Below are 21054 nucleotides of genomic sequence, written 5' to 3' on the forward strand. Positions count from 1 at the left end.
AATCACTCTGGGAGAAGAGAGGAACTTGAGAAAGGGCTCTAGCAAATGCCTGTTCGGTGGCGATTTGACCTTGTAATGCACATTTTCAGACTCCAAGGGCAAATCATACCAAACACGATAGCATCTTCTATTCCTCTCCCTCTTCCCTTACAAAGCACTGTGCTAGGTTCTAGTCTTGAAGAAACTCACAGTCGGTTGAAAAAAGAAAGACATCTGTGGTGCTGTCTGTTGAGTGCATCTAAATAAAACTGGGGTTTCAGGAAAGGCTTTGTGGGAGAGGTGACACCTGTTGGATTTAGAAGGAGGAATAGAAGTTTGTGGATGATGATTGGAGGTGGAGGAAGAACCTTCTCGGAAGAAGAAACATTACGTGCCAGGCACGGGTTCATGAACAAGGACATGGTCAGAGAACACTGAATAATTCGATATGCTGGTAACAAAGGGCACGTGTGGAAGAGTGTTTTGTTTCAGGAGCCAAATTAATGCTCAGAGACTGTTTGTCTTCGGTAATTTCTTTAACACAGGTTCACTGTGGGAATTTCACAAGCCAGGAGTGTACAGGATAATGTCTTTTAACAAGCCAATAAAGAAATAACAGTCTAGGGGGCACCTGGGTGGCTCAGTCGGTTAAGCCTCTGGCTCTTGGTTTCGGCTGGCTCATGAGCTTACCATTGGTGAGTTCGAGCCCTGCATTGGGCTCTGTGCTGACAGCACAGAGCCTGTGGAGCGTGTGGGACTCTCTCTGACCCTCTCTCTCTCTGCTCCTCCCCTGCTCTCTCTCTCTCTCAAAATAAATTAACTTATGTACGTGTGTGTGTATATATATATATATATATATATAATAAAAAGAATTTTTTTAATGTTTATTTTTGAGACAATGCGAGAAACAGAAGGCGAGCAGCGGAGGGGCAGACAGAGGGAGACACAGAATCTGAAGCGGGCTCCAGGCTCTGAGCTGTCAGCCCATAGACAGAGGCGGGGTTCGAACTCACGAACCTTGAGATCATGCCCTGAGCCGAAGTCAGGCGCTTAACCGACTGAGCCACTCAGGCGCCTCGTGTATAATTTTTTTGAAAGAAATAACGTACTCCAAAACGGTGGCGGATGAATCACACTATTGTGCCAAGCAAGGGTAGATGGAGGAAATGGAGTTCAAATTTAGCGGAGGTCTGTGCTTTTATCAGGTTGCTGCTCAGGCAAGGCGCTTTTAGCCAACCCGGAGGGACTCCAGCTGCAGGTGCACAAGTAAGCATCCCCTCCCTGTTGCTAGAGCACGTTGCTAGGGAACGAGGGTACGGTTCAAAGAGGATATCCTCTTTCTGGGTTGCTGCACAGGTTTTTACCCGCTGTCAGTAAGAGAACTAGTTTTACTGGCAGGAGCTAATTGTCCCCAAGGTCTTCAGAGAGCTGTTTGAATCGGCGAAGAGTCTCAGTGCCCAGATTGAACACTCTCCGTGCTCGCAAACTCTGTGTTTATAATCAAATGCCCCCTTGCCACAGTAGCTGCTTCATTATGTTTTTATTGATCAGCACCCCCGCGGGAACGGCCCCTCTGTAGCCAGAGCTACTGAGTTAACAACAGATGAGTGGATGACATCCTGTCACAGCTGACTTCACTCTTAATCAAAACAACTTTACTCGTGGAAACAACTTCATTTTTGTCATAAACAAGTGGATTTGAAATCCTATCAAATCAATATACACCAGACAGGGACAGGAAATGAGCCCGAGTAGGGACCGGAGCAGAGCCCATCGAGAAGAGCCACATTGTATGCAAAGACAGGAATTTGAAACACTCTTGAACACTCTAAGGATCCTTTGAAGGAGGGGCATTGACTGTGATAGCTGGGTGTGGGGTGCAGACCAGAGGCTGCTGGCAGGGGACTAGACAGAACAGGCACAATCCTCAGCACAACCACTCTTGTTTGGCCCAACCCCCAAGCATATCTCCTGAATCAAGGCGAACAGCGAGGTCAGGTAAGAATCTGGGATTGAGACATGTTTCAAATTAACCACGGAGCGCCGATAGCACCTTCGCGAATCACGCTGTTTATTGCACAACTTTATCACACAAGTTAGTCACACAAGAAGGTTAGAGGAAGGATTAATGAGCCACTCGAAGATCTGGGGAGGACCTGATCTGGTCTTACTTCCCGTGACAAGGGTTGGCCTGGGCCGCGGTCAGGTCATCTTCTGTGTAGGCAGAGCCTCTGTCCAGAGCAGCCTCCCAACGTGTACGGTGCAGGTGGTTGATCGCCCTGGAGCTACTGCTTTAGGGTCCGCTTAGGTGGGTCTAACAATTACGTCCATTGATCTTTGCCATATCGGTGCAGTCTTGGTCTCACCCAAGTCTTTCCACAGATATTTCCAAACAAGTTTTACCTATCTACCCATCACACAGCTTCTCTATAGGGACACACTCCAAGTCCTACATTGGTCGTTGACACACAATACAGGAGTTCACATTGGCCACCGGGACTCCATCTTGTCTTACTCTAGCTTATTCTCTGTCTTCTGTGACTAGGAATCACATGCAAAGTATCACAGCATGACATCATTCTTTTCCCCATACCAAGCCACCAAACAAGCCACCATCTCCTGGGGCCCTCAGCTCCCACAGGAGCCCCTGAATAGTTTGGCTCCTTCCATGTTTGTACTTCACAGCCTGTTCCCCACAGGGTAGCAGGAATGACCTTGCAATGATATAACTTGCTTTATGTCCCTTCGCTACTAAGGCCCTTCAATGGCTTTCCGTTGACTACTCTTGGAAAACAAGCCAACCTCCTCACTCAGGGGCACTTGATCTGGCTGTTACCACTTAGCTGACCTCGTTTCCACTTGCACTCTCTGTCCTTGTCTACACTCCTAACACGTGGTTCTTCTTTTATGCTAGTTCTTCCTCCTGCCTGGGTCCTCACACAGCTGGCAAATTTTTTCCTTTCATGCCATAATTTAAATACCACTTTCCCAGAGAGACTTTCCCTGATAGTCCCCTCCATCTACAGGAGCTACTCAGTGGTTCTCTGACAAATCACCGTGTTTCAATTCTCTGAGCAGCTCTTATTACTATCTAGTGTTTTCCTGTTTGTTCGCCTCTATGTTTATTGGCTTCCTCCTCTATAGTCCGTAGTCTCAAAAACTGGCAGCTGCCAATTCCTTCTCTCATTATATGCACCTGCTGCCCCACCCATCAAGATGTGAGGTCTGATTCTCTGTCCATTGAATCTGGACTGGGCTTTGGACTTCTTATTTCTTGTCTTGACTGACAGAATGTGGCAGAAAGGATGCAGTCTCAGTTCTGGACCTAACTTTTTTCAGAGGCTTGTCTGCTTCCATTTTCACTCTTGGAAGCCAGCTGCCACATAATGGGTTCAACTACACCCGTGGTGAGACCACCATGCCTTGAGGAAGCTCAAGCTTCCTCATGGAGGAGCACTGAAGTGACAGACAGGTTGTGATGCCTAAATGTAGATGAGTGAGTGAGCCCAGCTGACGCCCACAGCAGCAGAAGAACTGTCTAACCAAACCCTGACCCGATTCCTGGCCAGAGAAATGTGAGATGTAATAAATCTTATTTTTTGAAGTCAGTAGGTGTTGGAGGTTTGTTAGGCAGCATAGGTAACTGATACATGCTCCCATGAGAATGAAGTTTCTCAGGCTTTGCCTGGCAGAACCTGTGGATTCAGTAGATACTTGTTGAACATGGGAATTGGGGGATAATGGAGTTGACCACTGACCAGAAGTCCTAATAAAGCAAAGACGCCAATATTTGACATTGTGAATGCTGGTAACCAAGGAATGGAATTTAGAAAGTGGGATATTGGAGGGCATTTGTTTGTTTGTTTTAACAAGTTTAGGGTTGTTGGAGTTTAACATTTCAGTTCTGAGTTTGGAGAACACATTTCAGTTCTGAGATGGATGTGGCTGAAGTGGACAGAGGACAAAGCTCCCTGAAATTGAGGAAGGGTACAAACTTGAGGTAGAATATTGGCTGAGACACCCATAAATAATCAAACTTTTCCAGGGTGATGATAGACCAAGGTAAAAAGGATTCAGGAGACTACAGCACAGAGAGACAGTTTACAGTGGAACAGAGGAGGGAGGTCAACCCAAAGGAAGGACTTGTCTGCAGTGGGGGAGGCAAGTCTGGGGAGCATCTGAGAGCAATGCTGGGCTCTCTGAGAGTCCTGCTGAGCACAGATGAAGCACTCTGGGCAGAAGTAAAGGATGGCCTGGATGAGATCATGAGGGGAGGTGACTGGCCTTCAGATTTTGGCCAGCCTGGAGGTAAAAGAGTTTAGTTTTCCTGTGAACATATCCAGAGGATAGATCATGTTTCCTGGTGGCAGTATGGTCAGCAACCTGAGACCTTTGTTCAGGATTCCAAAAGAAACGTGAAAGGATGCCGGTGGGGGCATGGTTAGGCCCAAGCTGGTAAATACCCGGTGGGCCTATTGGCCTGGCACAGCCCTCCTGAGCAGAGAGGGGAGGAGGAGGCAGGCTGGGTCCTGGGGTGAGGGAGAGTGGGGCTCGCCTGGACTGGTGTCTCCACAAAGTTTGGCTTTAGATGAAGGGTTGGTCTGTCGGTCAGCATTAACTACATGGGACTGGTGCCCTAGCAGGGCTGTGGAAAGGTAAACTGGCTTGAGTCACATTTTTTCAAGTCCTTTTAGCAATAAACTACATTCTTTCATATTATAAAAGTAAAACCTTTTATGTGTAACATAAAAACTTTGTTTTCAAGTCTCCAAAGCCAAAAAAAGCCTTCAAACCCATGTTCTTCAGCCCTGTCTCCCTCTAAACACAAAACAATAAGCACGAGTAAGAGATAAGTCCTTAACGTACTATTAAATTCTCATTTTAATAACACAGTTACAGTCTCTCTGGGCTATTCTATTCCTCGTCCTGATTCTCAAGTCAAATTGAACCAAGCAAAGGACAAGTGATAGAGGAAAACAATGGATTCCTTCAAGCTAGTCTATTCAAACTGAAAGGTATTTATTAAGCTCCAACCCATTAGATCTGTTTTGATTACAAGGGACTGAGATGCAAGGCCAGGTAACAGGTAGCTGAAGCCAAGGAAATGTATCAGTTTCTACAAATTTTAGAGAAAGACAAGCCCAGAGGGCAGGCTCAATCAGCTACTGAAATGACGCTGAAAAGAATCTCTCCCCTACCTGCTACACCCTCACAGCTCTGATGTTCAGGATCAGCTTTATCTCAGGCAGAATGTCCCCAAGTGGTGACTCCCAGGGGCTCTAGGCTTGCTTCCTGCCAACTTAGTAGCACCAGCAAAAGGGACCTTTTTTCCTTCAGCAAAATTGAGGTCTGGTTCTCATTGGTTGTACTTGAGTCACATGCACATCTGTGAACCGACGGTGGCCAGGGTGCTGCGATGCTCGCATTGGCCAGACCAGGATCACCCCTGGGGTAGCAGTGGTGGCATCAGTCACATCCAAGCCACATGGAAAGGGAAAGGTCGTTTCCCACATTAAAACCACGATTACCAAGAAGGGCATGGCATGCAGGAGTGAGGCAATGGGCAGCTGCTCCATGGGTTGGTACTGTGGCCACAGGAGGCCCTGTACTTAGAAGGACACTGTGTTTGGTTTAATGCTATGGACACTGTGTTTGGTTTATTATAATTCTTAATAATTTTTTATAGAGATTTTTTAAAATGATATTTATTATTGAGAGAGAAAGACCCTTAATCCGAAGAAGGCTCCGTGCTGACAGCAGCGAGCCCAATATGGGGCTCGACCTCATGAACCGTGAGATCATGACCTGAGTAGAAGTTGTATGCTCAATCGGCTGAGTCACCTAGGTGCCCCAAAATTATTAGTAAGTTTTGAAGACAGAGACTTTGACCAGGCATCTTCCTCTTTCACTGGGTCTGACAAATTTTGCAGCTGATCTTGCTGCTACACTCCTGTGCGTACGAGGAAAGCTTCCTGGAACATGGAAAACACAGTTCTCTCAGAGACAAAGAAGCATTAGGGCATATCTGGGGAAAAGCAGGTAGTCTGTGCCAGTTGAAACTTTAAGGAAATGATGGAAACTTTATTCATTCGCTTGTTCATTTAAAACTTGATTGAAGGAGGGTCTTGCTACTTCCAGGGAACAGGAAGAGGAAAACAAATGACCGTCCGAGACCCACGAGTAGCTCATAGTCTATTGGAAGAGGGGTAGAGACACAGCACAGCAGAGTAATGACTGAGATAAAAATAAGCACCGAAAGCCTGGGGCACAGAGAAGATGCCACTACCCAGCCTGGAGGTGGGTACGGTGCAGTGTTGTCCTAATAGGAAAGGCATGTGATTGACTGATAGAAGCCAATGGACACAGAGCATGTTAAGCCACTTTGTTGGCAGTTGATAGGGAAAGGTATGGAGATGGTTCCACAGAGCAGGAGATGTACACATGCTTCCAGATAGTGGCTTGTGGATGAGCCATTGGGTAGAGTGCATGACACTCCCCAACAGCACCATTGTCCCCAAGACCCCCAACCCCACCACTGAATATCCTTCATGCCTGAATATTCATGCAATCCAGCCTAGACCTAAGTGTTAAGATTTTTGCAACTATTGGGGCGCCTGGGTGGCTCCGTCGGGTAAGCGTCGGACTTCAGCTCGGGTCATGGTCTCGCGGTTTGTGAGTTCGAGCCCTGCGTTGGGCTCTGTGCTGACAGCTCAGAGCCTGGAGCCTGCTTCGGATTCTGTGTCTCCCCGTCTCTTGGCCCATCCCCTGCTCATGCTCTGTCTCTCCCTGTCTCTCAATAATAAATAAATGTTAAAAAAAAAAATTAAAAAGATTTTTTCAACTATCAACTCAGCAGGTAAAATCATTCTTAAATCTTGAGCCGACCACAGTAACTACTTGAATGACCCAATAAGGAATCCACATTGAAACAATCTGAAACAGTTGAAACCCTCCAACCCCTGGACTTTTCATTTACACGAACCATCTTTACCCTGAAATAACAAAAGAATGATTTCTCCCCATATGTTTTTCTCTTTCATTGAGAGTTTGGGCACCAATAAACTCCTGTTGGCAGTGTGGCTTTTCTCTAGCACACTTTTGACTATTTGTCCCTTTTGAGTATCATCATGGACTTAATGCTTTTCACAGACTCAACTGGTTCCAATTAGCTGTGATAACGGGCTTCTCAAATATCGCAACTTGCTCAAAAAATAAAATTTAGACAGGGTCCCTATCCTTAAGAAAACTTACATTGTTTTTGAAAAAATGAGATCTAACATCCATGGAAAATGTCGTGAATAGAACAAGGTAGCACATGGTGTTAAGGGGCTGTTCTGTCGCAGAATTGGGCAGCGCCCTTCCTCCCAAACAGTTCTTTGGATGGACCGATTTTCATGGGAGCTAAGAAATTTCCTCTGGGGAGAAAACCCGCATCGGTCCACAGATGGATTCAGATTCCTGTAAGCATGTTGGCAGGGAAGGGCGCTACCGACTCTACAAAACTGGGAGGGCCAGGGTCACATGCACCAATGCAAGACTTCCTTCAAGCAACAAGTAAAGGCTGCTGATATCTATGGCTGAGTATCAGGTCACTGGAAAACTTAGTGACTTAAACAATCAATTTACCCTCATGGCTCGTGGTTCTGGGAGTTGACTGGAATCATCAGCAAGTCAGTTCTCGCCCAGGGCTTCTGATCTCCGATTTCCATGGTTACAGTCAGAAGGTGGCTGCAGCTGGAGTCATCTCAAAAGCTACTTTGCTTTTATGCTGGCTGTTGGCTTATGCCTTAGCTGGGGCTTTCTGCCAGAACACGCCTCTCTGTGTGGCCAGGCTCCTCAGAGTATGGTGTCTGGGTTCCAAGAGGGAGGCAGGGTGTGGAGGCTGCCAGTTTCTGAGGGCTTGGGGCCAGAAACTGGTGTGGCATCTCTTACCTATATTCTATTGGTCAGGCAGTTTCAGAGACCAGATTCAAGGAGGGGTGACCCAGAGCACCATTGGCTGGGAGGTGTCCAAGAATTTGGGGGCCACTTTTAAAAACAGAAACACTAAGTTTTTTTGAGTGTGAAGCGTATGACACAAATTCTCTCATTTAACTCTCACAGCCATCAAAGCATTTCAATAGTTTGGGTGCAAACGAAGAACCAGTCACAGAGGAAACTAAAATTCAGAGAAAAGCTAGTGACTTGCTCAAGATCACACAGCACTCTAGCTCCAATGCCTATGTGCTTAGCTGCTACTGTCTGTTGGGTTCCCAGCACCTGGGGAAAAGAGGAATCTTCAAGGGGTTGAGGCCCTGAGTGGGTGGGAACCCCAAGAAACCCTAAAACCGTGCACTGATGTGAACCTGATGGTACTGGAACAGAAGGTGTCCACCTAGAGCCCACAGCATCCAGGCTACAATGCTCAAGCCAGCCTTTTCACCAGAAAGGAATTTGAGACGGGAAAGGCATTGGTGTGGGCTGACTTGCCCACAGAAGCCCTACATGGGCCCTTTCTTCAGCTGGGCCTTGAAGGGCAGGTAGGATTTGAGTCATGGAGGCGAATGGAAAAGAATTACTAAGGTTTTCTTGTAGGTCCTTATGCTCTGCTCTTCATTTGCTCCAGGGGAAGCCTGTCTCCCGATGCAGTACATCGGGATCTCATGTCAAAAATAAGTCTTCGTTTCCTCACATGTCTTCATTTTGGGGACGTGTGGTTTGCCAAAAGGCCATTAAGTTCAACTAAAATAGCTTGGTCTTACTATACATAAAACTTATGCATGGGTTGTGTTAATATATGGTCCCCTCACAGAACACAAAGAACCTTCCTCAACAGGAAACCTCAGTGGCTTATTCTCTCTGTGTGAGGGTCTGCCGAAAAGGGCAGGGAATAATTTGGCAGAAGAAAAAAAGCTGGAGTTACAGCTTAATTCTGGCATGATCATGTGGTTGGAAGGTCAAAACAAAAACCTGCCACATTGCCTCTTGTTCGAAGTTCACTTGGAGAGATTGCGTGAGACTCTTTGATCTTGTAGGTCAAGGCACCAAGGCTTCAGGGCTCTTGAATTTATTTTGTGGTGAGGCTTCTGGTTTCTGAATAAAGACCTATAGTTAAGAGTGTAATTTCCTGCCCTGCTCCCCACAGCATGGGCACCGACTACATCACCCAGCTCCTCTCAGGGGGGAAGGAGATCTGAGGCCGCAATTTTCCCAAATCCTCTAAACTAGGATCTAAAAAGGGTCCTCTCTGAGGAAATCTTGGAAAACCTTGTGATGAAAAGGCATTTCCTTCCTTAAAGCCAGGGCGGTCTTTCTGGTGGACTGAGCCTAGTGCCATGTGAAGGGCTTGAGAGCTGTTCCCACTGATGGAAATGAAATAGATGTTTACCCTTATGAATGGTGGGGCTTTAGTCCCTGACCCGTAGAGCATCCAAGGGACCTGGATTTCCCTTGCACACAGTACACTTACACTCAGCAAGAGCAAGGCCAGCCTTCAGGTTTGAAGGAGAGCTACCCATTTCCAGTAGGCTACTTTAAAATTTTTTTCAACTCAGGGTGCCTGGGTGGCTCAGTCGGTTGGGCGTCGGACTTCGGCTCAGGTCATATCACAGTCCGTGAGTTTGAGCCCCGTGTCGGGCTCTGTGCTGACAGCTCAGAGCCTGGAGCCTGTTTGGAATTCTGTGTCTCCCTCTATCTCTCTGCCCCTCCCCTGTTCACGCTCTGTCTCTGTCTCAAGAATAAACATTAAAAAAAATTTAAAAATTTTTTCAACTCGAGAAATATATGCTCATTGTAGAAACAGCATACAACTGCAGAAAAGAGACAATTAAAAAAAAAAAAAAGCCAGCCATCTGTAATCCTATTACCAGAAATAATCACTGTTATTGTGGTATATTTCCAGAACTTTTTCTATGCATATGTGCCTGTATAAATGGTTATGTGTTCACACCCTCCATGTTTTTGTTACTTGTTCTTTCTCATGTACTATCATATCATAAACACTTTTCATGTCAATAGATACATTTCAATGATATTACGTGTCTAAAGTTTCTTTGAAGAGTTGTACTTAATGAATCTCATTGGAAGTTAATGTTGACAACTTTTTTTTTTTACTATTATAATCAATACTATAGTAACTCTTCTTAATATTTTCCTTTTGGATATGTTCTGAAGAATGTAATTGCTAGATCAAAGCTTATGGACATATTTAAGGATTTTCATATCCCATCAGTCAGGATAGGCTAAAGGTTGTAACAAGCACCCAGATCTCATTGGCTTAACACAGTAAAGACTTATTTCTCTTTAATTACAGTTCAGTATAGGTCATCTGGTTGGTGGGGGTGGAAGGAGCTCTACCCAGTCCTCTGGAAACAGAATTTATTCATATGATGGCTTTCCATTTGGCAGTGACTTGGAGTTCTTCAGCGGATCCTCTGATTTCAGCTGATAAGCAAAAGGAGGAGAAAATGAGAGAGGGGGACAAAGGATGAGAGAGAGGACAGAGGGAGAGAGAGAATGGAGAATTGCACAGGTGGTTTTAGGGCCAGGCTTGAAATTGACTCACATCACTTCTTCTGCCCACTTTCCAGTTGTCTGAAACTCAGTCACATGACCACTCCTAACTCAACAGAGGCGGGAAATGCAGTTTCCCTGTGTGTGCAGGAAGAAAACACAGAGTTTGGTGAGTGCAGAGCATTGTTTCTGCCTCAAACATACATTACCGAGTTGCCAACCTATGAAATTTCTCCAGTTTATATTCCCACCAGTAGAGTATGAAAATTCCTATGTCCCTACACCCTCAATAATGAAGAGGAAGACATTTTTCGTGTTGTTTTTTGTAGATCTACATAAGGCATTGATGCTTCTCTACATGACTAGACTCCAAATATCTGTTTTTCTCTTGTGAGATATCTCCCTGAGCTCAGGACTAAGCTCTCTGGAGAGTCAGGACAGCATTTCTGACTGCTTTCCGGATAGCAACCCTCATCTCTATCTCACAGGCTGGCCTGAGTTTCTGGGCCTTTCTCTCCCTGTTCTTCTGTCTCCCCCTTCTCTTCCCTGCTGTAGAGGAAGAGGTAATGTTCAGATGTCTGCAACATGGGCGACCCTTACAGGAGCCCTGCCCCACTCCCCTGGCCCCACATATCCCTGACTGCGTGGCTCACTCAGAGGCATGGGGAAAAGATTCGCACTCTGCATTTTCTGGGCCATCTCAGGTGGGTTCCAGCTTACATTTTCACAGAAAAAAGTTCAGAGAACAGAACTGGGAAGACACAATAGCAGTCCATACAGACTTGGCACATTGACCTTGACCAAACCGTCTAGTGTCTTGTCCTTAGCACTCAGTGTTCCTCCAAAATAATCCTTCCCGATTAAATCAGGAGGAGTAAACTGCTTAGCAATCATAAGGGGAAGGCAATAGAATTGTGCAAAACCTATTTTTGACCATCTTCATGTGAACTCAGGTTACTGAACAACCACTTACATCTGAGCTGTGGTTTCTTCCTTGTTTTGAAATTTAGTTTCTAGAAGATAATGCTTTCAAATGGCTTCTTGTTCATGTCTTCCTCAGGGACTACCAGCTGCTGCCTGAAGATTGCCTGGCAGGCCTGACCCCTTGGCAAAGCAAAGCATCCAGTGAGGTCTTTGCAAAAAGTCTCTCCAAGGAGCTGAGGAGCTGGGCATCAGTACAGCAGAAAAATGCAAACCAATCAAGTCACAGATTTTTCAGGCATGCCAACCTTCTGGTCCTAGGCATGAAGCATTCCAAAAAGCCTAGGAAAATTCATATGTTTTCCTAAGAATGAACCGATATCTTCTCCTTCCAAGTTGTATCCTCTGATCCCTCCCTGAGAGGCAGCCATGATCTCTGAGGGGTGATAATAGCTGGGCCTCCTGGCTGAGTGAATCATACCAACTGTAAGCTTGGCTTATGACCCAGAAATGGAAACAGGAAGTGGCTTACAGAATATAAAGAGCACAGTCAAGGAAGAAGTGCAGTAGAATTCTTCTCGGATGACATGGTGTACAATAGACAGAGGTGAAGACTAGCATTTTTCCTTTTTCTTTTTTCTCTTTTTTTCTTTTCTTTCTCTTACCATGACGCCCTCTGGCAGGGCTGAGCCATCTGAATGGGGAGTGGGATGTCTTCCCGGGGTGGCAGAGGGGGAACCACTGTGGATAAGTAGCTTCCCAGAGGGAGCCCATCTGTGGGATGCTATGGCCCCTTTTCACCTCATCTTTGCAAATTAATTTGGGTTCTTCAGAATGTATTTTGCCAGGCTTTATAAATGTAAACTCTCAAGAGGTGCTTCCAGCAAGAAAAACCGACTTCTGGCAGCTTTGAATAGTTCCCAGAAGGTTCTCTGAGCCCATGGGGGGAGGGCGTCCTTGCACTCATGCTGAGATACAAAAATCCACTGTCATCCCTAGATACCTGGAGGGGGCTGGATGGGGAGGGAGACTGTCCTGCTCTGGGCATGGCCCTGGGGCATGGTGGCTGCAGGCGGGGTGGCCAGTGTGGGTGGACAGGAGTTTGGAGGGCTGACCTCCCTCTAGATGAAGGGTGCCTCCCAGAGCTTCCCCACACTCCCCTTTATGCCTCTCCCAGGGCTGGACAGCAGCTAGTGGAGGCTGAGGCCTGGCACATTGACTCAAACCAAATCATCCAGTGCTTTGTCCTTAGTGTTCACTGTTCCACCACAGTAACCGTCCCCAGTGAAATCAGGATGGGTAAACTCCTAAACTGGGTACTGGGCCCACTTATGCCAGTGGATGAATCTTGAACACCTGAGGCAGAGCAGGGCCTGGGCCCTGAGGAGGGCCCATCCAGGAACCAGTCTACCATCAACAAATGCCTCCTGAGGACCCTCTCTAGACCAGTTTCTCAGACTGGAGTCCTGAGGCAGTGGCAGAATGATGGGTGGGAGTGGAGCTTTTAAAAAGGCTGATTTTCAGGGTGCTTGGGTGGCTCAGTCGGTTAAGCGTCTGACTTCGGCTCGGGTCATGATCTCGCAGTTCATGGGTTCGAGCCCAGCATCAGGTTCTGTGCTGACAGCTCAGCTGTGGATTCTGTGTCTCCGTCTTTCTCTGCCCTTCCCCTGCTCACACGCTGTCTCTCTCTCTCTCTCTCTCCCTCTCTCTCAAAAATAAACATTAAAAACAAACAAATAAAAATAATTTAATTAATTTTAAAAAGGCTGATTTTTGGTCTCCTCTATAGGCCTCCAGAATCCAAAATTTTCAAAGAAAGTCCTGGAAATCTGTTTTTTGCACGCATTCTCTTCCCTAGGCCGGCCAGTGCAGTAAAATTTAAGAATCTTTCTCTATACCAATCCTGGTCTCATTTATTATCCTTTTCATGAAAATATTTCGTTTTCAACCTTTTGTGACTTCTGAAAATGGAATCTGAAGCAGAGGGATCCACTTCCATAATACCGCCTGTGGCCATCACTGGCACACTTGGCTTGCCGATTTTATCAGAGGATGCGAAGGAAGCCAACCTTTGATTATCAGGATGCCCATATCTACTTTTCCGTTGACTTGTCGCCATTAAAGGCGCCTCTCCAGCTTTTCCTTTTCTCCTCTTTCTGCGAGAAAAATGGGCCTGGTGCTCTTGGAAGCTGTGCTCTTGGAGCCCTTGAGCGCAGGGGCGAGTGAAAGTAAACTTGTTCAAGTTCCCTGAAGAAGCGGTAGTGGAATCCATCGGTGTTCCCACGGAGAAAGCACCGACTCCAAGAGAATGTAGGATGAATGGAGAAGGATGACGTCACACAGATATCCGGGGAAACACCGGAACACCGTCACTCCGCTCACTCCTTGGTCTCCCCCCACCACTTCCTCCAGCCCTCCCAGAACTCCTTCTGCCTCGGGAGTAATGCGAGCAATGCAGTGTGTGCTGGTAAACCAGCTAGCTCTCTGAAGAAAAAAAAAAAAAAAAAGAAAAGAAAAGAAAAACAAAAATCCGAATTTGTACTATTTGCCAGTTTCCACGGTGTAAACACTCCCACCACGACAGATTTCAACTTACCGGTGGTTTAACAGCAGACTCACAACATTTTCGAATATTTAATAATCAGCTCTTGCAAACCAGGAGGGGACAACTCCAGCATGTCCTCAACAGTCCTGCCCCAGAAAATCCCCAAATCACACCCCGGGTGAGTATCACTTTCAGCTTCTCAGTCAAAAGGAGAAGTGGTTACTGTATGACCGGATTGTTATGACTAATATCAAAGTGCTGAACGTGGAAGGGCACGACGCAGGGGGTGAGGTTTTGTTTGCCAAATTGGAGGAGTTTTCATTTCTCAATCTTGGTCTCCTCTCCTTCCCTGGGCTGGGGCGTCGGAGGGAGCCCCGTCCACAGAGCTTCTCATTGGCCTCATAACAGAGATGTACGTAAGACTTCTCTGCCCCACCACCCGCCCCCCCACCAAGAGCTCCCCCAAACTTGTTTTCTCTTTTAAAACCCCAGGACCCTATGCTAGAGAACAGAATGCTCCTTCTTTCATTAGATAAGTTCAAAATGGAGGGTTTGGAAGCCATTCTGGATTCTGGGTTCTGCCTTTTGGTTTGGAAGGTGCTTAAAAGCTTTTTCTTTAAAAGCTGGACACAGGAGGCGTGCCTGGGTGGCTCAGTCAGTTGAGTGTGAGACTTCAGCTTAGGTCACGATCTCAAGTTTTGTGACGTTTGTGAGTTCAAGCCCCGTGTAGAGCTCTGTGCTGACAGCTGGGAGCCTGGAGCTTGCTTCAAATTCTGTCTCTCTCTCTCTCTCTCTCTCTCTGCCCCCCCCCCACTTGTGCTCTCTCCCTCTCTCTGTCTCTCTCAAAAAAAAAAAAAAAAGTAAAAAAAAAAAAAAAAAAAAAAGCTGGACTCGGAAGGATTCTGTAACCAAGACTTAAAAGCTGAACAACCTGGACTGATCTTTCCTTGATTTTTAAGGAGCCTGGAGAATGACAGGGTGTGGGGGCAGGTAGTTTTCATAAAGTTGAGCATGACCAAATTTGCCCACAATCTATGATCACACAACTCTTCCCCTTTAGGCCCTGGGGATGCCATTGGACTGAGCGCAGGATGGTGACCTACTTTTCTTCCCAAAACATTGGGCGGCCAGTTGCATTTTCCGATCTAAAACTCACCCACACTGCTACAGTTCCTGTTCCCCTCTGCTCCTGCTCCTGGGTGTGCTTCTGGATGGAGCTGCTTTTGTAAAGTGGAATTTATCATGGGAGTCCTCCTCCAAGAGGCTGGTCTGAAAGCCCCAACCCACATCCCTCCCAGACATCAGCATGGGCACTCCAGCCGCACAAATCCTGGCAGGTGTATGAGAATCCAGGTTTGCCCCGTCTCAGCCAGGGAAGTCAGTTAAAGAAAAGTCTCATTGGAAATGGCCTTGAATCTGGAGCCTCTCTAGTATTCTAATCACTCACAGTTAGTCAGCTAATGAATATTTATCAAAGTTCTCTGGAGGGGTTCAGAAGGTGCCACCCCAAAATATGCCACTTTTAGTGATTATTTTGAACTGAAGTCACTTGAGAAACAGCAGATGCAGGAAGGGCTCTTGACTCCCCATCCCCCTCTTTTTTCTTTCTTTCTTTTTTTTTTTTAATCTAAAGCAGGTCATAAAATTTCTCTGAGAAAGGTGACTTTCACCCCTGTCTCACCAGAGACTGGAAGAAGATGCCAAAAAGAACCCATACAAACAAACCCGCTAAGATAACACTTATCTTTTATTGGTTTCCCCCATACATTTTCTAGTCACCGGCCCACAATATACTGCCCCTGACCCAAGCCCCTTTATCTTATCACATCCCCACAGTGTACTGGGGCCTAACAGCTTTTTGAGGTCCTCATTTTCCTTTTGAAAACTCCTGTGTACATGTAAAAATATGAAATAAAATTTGTAGGCTCTTCTCTTGTTAATCTGTTTTATGTCAGTTTAATTCTTAGGTCCAGCCACAGAACCTAAAAGGGTAGAGGGAAGTTTTTCCTCTCCTCCATCAACTATGGAGATAATGGTGAACAAGGCAGAGTCTCTGCCCTCATGAAGCTTACTGTCCAGTTTACAAGGAAATCACTCTGTACACAAATAACTTGAGATCAATCCGATAATGACGACAAGGGTGCCGAGTGCTTTAAAGAAGAAGCCCAAGGTGCAATGAGAGCATAAGACAGGGAGGCTAATGCAGGCTACAGGACCCAGGAGATTTCTGGGGAACTGAGGCTGAAGCTGAGATCTGAGGGATGGTTCAGATACAGGAGGACATGAGATCCTCCGGGACAAAGAATTTATGCTTCAGAAACATTCTCCTGCTGAGGATGAACTTGGGAATTTAGATAGGAACTTCTTTCCTTCATAGATAGTGTAGTGGTGGAGACCACTGTTTGCCCTCAACATTCTTTCTTCTTTTCTTAATAACAAATCCCCAGGTTTTACTAGGTACATAACTACCCAGAGAAAGGATTACATGGCCACCTGCCCAATAAGATGTAGGCAGAAGTAATGTATGGGGTCTCTGAGACCTTTTTTCTGCTACCTGGTATCTGCAGATGATGGCTGGCAGCTGAGCAGCCATCAGGGACCATGAGGAGACATGGCTAAAGTTGGCAAACAGTATATTAAGTAGAGCTTTGTTCCCTGATGACCATGAGACTGTCATACACCATATCAGCCCTGGATCGCCTACCTCCAGGCTTCTTTTATGTAAGGGAGAAATAAAGGTCAATCAAATAAATAAAGCCTCTATTATTTTCAGATTTTCTGTTACACAAAGTCAAACACAATCCCAATGACTACACACAATTTCCTTTCAGCCTAATGAAGAGAACATTTATCTGCACAACTCACATATTACCTAGCTTACAGAAAAGCCTGTAATAATAACAAATCTCTTTTGTCCCCTCCTTGGTCTCCTGGTCCTTCCCTCGCCCCTGCACCTCCTCTGTCTCCTAACTCCCACACCAGAGCTAGGCCTGACCTCAGAGTTTCCACCTCCGTGAATGACAGCTTCACAGCCCAAAGCTTCTTGAGATCCTGCTACCTTCCCTTAGTGGCCGCCTGGTGAGAGTCCTGCTGTAGAGAGTCACACGAAGTCCAGGGAGGCCGCCAGCCTTCAGGCGCTCCTCCCCACCCTTCCCAAAGACGTATAAAGAGTTAGAATAAGAGGGAAAAGCTGAGAACATGCACCAACTTGGAAAAATCACAAAAATGATCGGAGGTGCTTTAATGGAAGGAACCTCCCTGCAATGGGCTTTTCAAGCAGTGCGGGCTTTAATCAGTCTGTTGCCCCAGCCTCTGGCTAAGTCCATGAGGTCAAGACTCAAAGGGAGAAAGTCAGTGTGTCTGCTTATAAACTCAGGTCTGGTAGGGTGAGTGCACACCTCCCATGTTGGGTCAGATGAGATGAGGCCTTGTGTGAGTTAAATTGTGAACCCGGCATGTGCACACGCACGCACACACACACACACACACACACACACAAATATGTTGAAGTCTTAAATCCCGCTATCTCAGAATGTGGCCTTATTTGGAGATAAAGTCTTAACAGAGGTCATCACGTTAAAATGAAGTCATTAAGGTAAATCCTAATCCAACAAGTTTTGTGTCCTTATAAAAAGGGGAAATTTGGAGACAGACAAGCACACAGGGAGAACACCAAGGCAGAGACGGGGTGATGCTTCTACAAGCCACGGGTGCCAAAGATCACCAGCAAACCACCAGAAGCGAGAGGAGGGTCATGGGATGGATTACCCCTCACAGCCCTCGGAAGGAACCAACCCTGCTGACAGCCCTTTATGGAACTTCTAGCTTCCAGAACTGTGACACAACACGTTTCTGTTGTTTAAGCCACACAGTCTGTGCTCCTTTGTTAGGACAGCCCAAGCAAACTAATATAAGGTCCCTTAAGTGCCAACTAGCAGGGGAGTTTGGGGATAGCCACTGGTCTCAAATGATTTCCCTGCTGTCTCGCATTGGGATATGAAGAATGAGAACAGCTGAAGTTTCTCTTGACCATTCTTCTGAACAGCGAAACCCAGGTGGTCTTTCCACCTGCAGACAACCAGGGGCATAGTGAGTGGGGCCAACTCCTTCATAGGAAAAGTCTTTTCTGCTCACCTCCTGGGAATCCTGTTAAACACAGACACTTCCCAGGAATGAAAGGCTGCTGTTAACTGGAGAGGTCTGTCCGTGAATCTATCTGTCTTTCATCTATCTCTATAATCTATTTTTTTCCTTTTCTTGGCAGAAAATCAATGTCTAGATGGGTGGGAAAAGTAGTGCAGTCTCTTCAGACCCCAACTAAAGACTGTCTGGGTTGAACAATTCTTGGGTATGCACAAACACACACATGAAAAAACTGTATGTGGTCTCGGCTGCCCCTGTTCCCCAAACTTTGACATCCACGTGGGAGCTTAGAAGGCCGAAGGGATGGGGGAAGAGAGACAAAGGCTATCTGAAGGCTCTGTGGAAGCAGACCAGTGGCCCAAGTGGCCAGCAGCTGGCTCCTCCCATCCACTCACTTTATGCATCTCATATCAGGCTGATTTGAGCACATGGGGCATTTTGTTAAGCAAGGTGAGGACTTGCTGCTACTAAGCATTTCTTATTCTGCTGATTTCTTATTCTGCCAATAGTTCTATACTTTTATTATTTTCTCTCACCATAACCAGATGTTAACCCCATTTTCAAGAGGCTGAATCTGAGACCCAGCAATTTACCCAGGGGGGTGGCAATGAATGAGAGGCTTGGAGACAGGGCTCCAGCAGTTCTGAAAAATCCACTCTGTGCCCACTGTCCACAGCGTGTTGACTATGAAGATCCCAGAAATTTGTGCTCGGTGGGCATAGAGACTGTCTCCTGGGGGAGGAAATGCATATTTCCTTTCTGATTTGTTCAGCAGTAAGGCCTTGGGTTGATTTTCTAGAGTTGGCCATAAAGAAGATGACGATGATGACAATGAGGCAAAAGCATGTGGACGTGGATGGCAAGCCATTTCCAGAATGTGTATGGAAGCCTACGCTGCATGGTAGGCTCATGGAGAACACAAATGCATGCCTTGCTTTAGGGGCCTGATGTCTAAATGGGCAGGTCAAACTGAATTCATGTGAAACAAGTTGACGGTCGATATTTCTCCAAGCTCGAGGTGACTTTATTTAGGATTTGCTGATACTAAAAACAGAGACCCCTCAAACCGTCTCAAGAAAATAGGGACTTATTGTAAGACTCCATGTGTGTGGCACTGGAAGTAAGATAGAGGTGAGGCATGGCAAGTCCCCTCTACCTCTCTCTCAGCAGGCCCCGCCCTCTCTCGTGGTGTCCCTGCTGTGTGTGTCTGCTCCTCTCTCTAAGGCCACCTCCTCTGTTCCTGTGGCTTCAGCTCTCTCCTAACCTCAGCTTACTCAGCCAGAGCTTCCAGCTGCTCTGACTCTACCTTGAGGCATCCTTTCAGCCTTAACTACCCCCTCAAGTGGTATATTCCTTCTTGTTTGGTAGTTCTTTCTGTATTAGATTGGTCCAGCCCCTAGGCCTCTGTGAGCCTATATTTTGACTATCCTTCTGTCACTTGCCATCCCTGAAGATCCAGTCAGCTGTGGCCAGGAGTAGGGGATCACAAGACCACCTAAAGGGCCATGGGCAGATAGACACCTAAAACCAATCCAGTATGGGAGCTGTTGATGATAAAGTCTATAAAACGTCATGGAAAAGAGAAATCCCTCTTAGCCAGAGAGAATAAGCAGGACAGTGAGATGGCTGAGGTTCCAACACATGAGATTTGGGTCCTGGAGAGAAGAGGAAAGCTCAGGTACAGGAATGAGTACCACAGAAGACTGCAGTGGTGGTCACGATCATTTGTCCTTTCCCTGTGAAAGGATTATACCTCCCTACCTAGATGACATCAGATTTGTGTGATGCTTTTGCCAATGAAATGTAAAAGGGATGTATGTCGTTTCTAGGCAAAAGCTTTGACCATCATAGCATGGTTCACTGTGCTCTCTTTTCCCTTTGCCCTGAAAACAACAGAGTCCCAAACAGGGAATGTTCCATTCACTTAAGTCCCAGGATGACAACAACTGGGAGCAGTGCCAGAACAAGTCCATGATGGATCTATAATGTAAATAAGACCTAAGCCTTTATCGTGAGATTTTGGAATCATTTGTTACTGCAGTGTAGCCTAGCCTATCTTGACTGATACAAAGGTCACATTGTGTTCAAATAAATGGGAGAGAGAGCATTGGAAGTGAAGAGGTGATGAGAAGCAGGGACAGGAATCCAGATGTCAGAGAAGGAAGACTTGCAGTGGGATAGCATGCGAAGATCTGGAAAGAATAAGAGGACTTCAAAAGACATTTTAAAGAACATGTACCAGGTGTGGGGAGCAGTTTGGAACAGGGAACGAAAGAGAGTAAAGGGTAAAAAAAAATGTTTTTTTAAGATTATTTATTTATTTATTTTTGAGAGAGAGAGAGAGAGTGTGTGTGTGTGTGAGTAGGGGAGGTGTAGAGAGAAGGAGAGAGAGAATCCCAAGCAGGTTCCACACTGTCAGTGCAGAGCCTGACGCAGGGCCAGAACTCACAAACCATGAGTTCATGATCTGAGTTAAAATCAGGAGTCGGTCGCTTAACAAACTGAGCCACCTATGCACCCCAAAATTAAAAAAAAAATTAATGTTTGTTTATTTTTTAGAGAGACAGAGAGGGAGACACAGAATCTGAAACAGGCTCCAGGCTCTGAGCTGTCAGCACAGAGAGGGATGCAAGGCTTGAACTCAGAATGGCGAGATCATGACCTAAGCTGAAGTCAGACGCTTAACCAACTGAGCCACCCAGGCACCCCTATTATCTATTAAATTTTTTAATAGATAAAAAAAATGTATCCCTTATTTACTAGCTAACAATGGGAGTTGGAACCATTTTGAGAGAAAGATGTCCTTTTGAAAAATTGAACTTAAGGTAGGATGGACATCTAGCTAGTGATTTCCAGCAGGTACCTGGGAATGGGGTCAGGGCTGGAGATAGACATTTGAGAGTCATCAGCAGAGGTAAGAGAGTTGGGTCACTGAGTTTTTGGCAACTGGTCTTTTGATCTATAAATGTAGCAGG

General features: G+C 46.1%; 1 long non-coding RNA gene across 1 annotated transcript; it reads right to left on the bottom strand.

Moving 5' to 3' along the window:
- Positions 1-10226: 10226 nt before the first annotated feature.
- On the bottom strand, positions 10227-13768 carry LOC125909525 (uncharacterized). Its single transcript, XR_007453714.1, has 3 exons — positions 11444-13768; positions 10523-10608; positions 10227-10401 (listed from the first exon to the last, which is right to left on the bottom strand). It is a non-coding gene; the product is annotated as an uncharacterized LOC125909525 (long non-coding RNA).
- Positions 13769-21054: the final 7286 nt, after the last annotated feature.

The sequence above is a fragment of the Panthera uncia genome (genome assembly GCF_023721935.1).
Source record: "Panthera uncia isolate 11264 chromosome B3 unlocalized genomic scaffold, Puncia_PCG_1.0 HiC_scaffold_1, whole genome shotgun sequence".
NCBI lineage: Eukaryota > Metazoa > Chordata > Mammalia > Carnivora > Felidae > Panthera > Panthera uncia.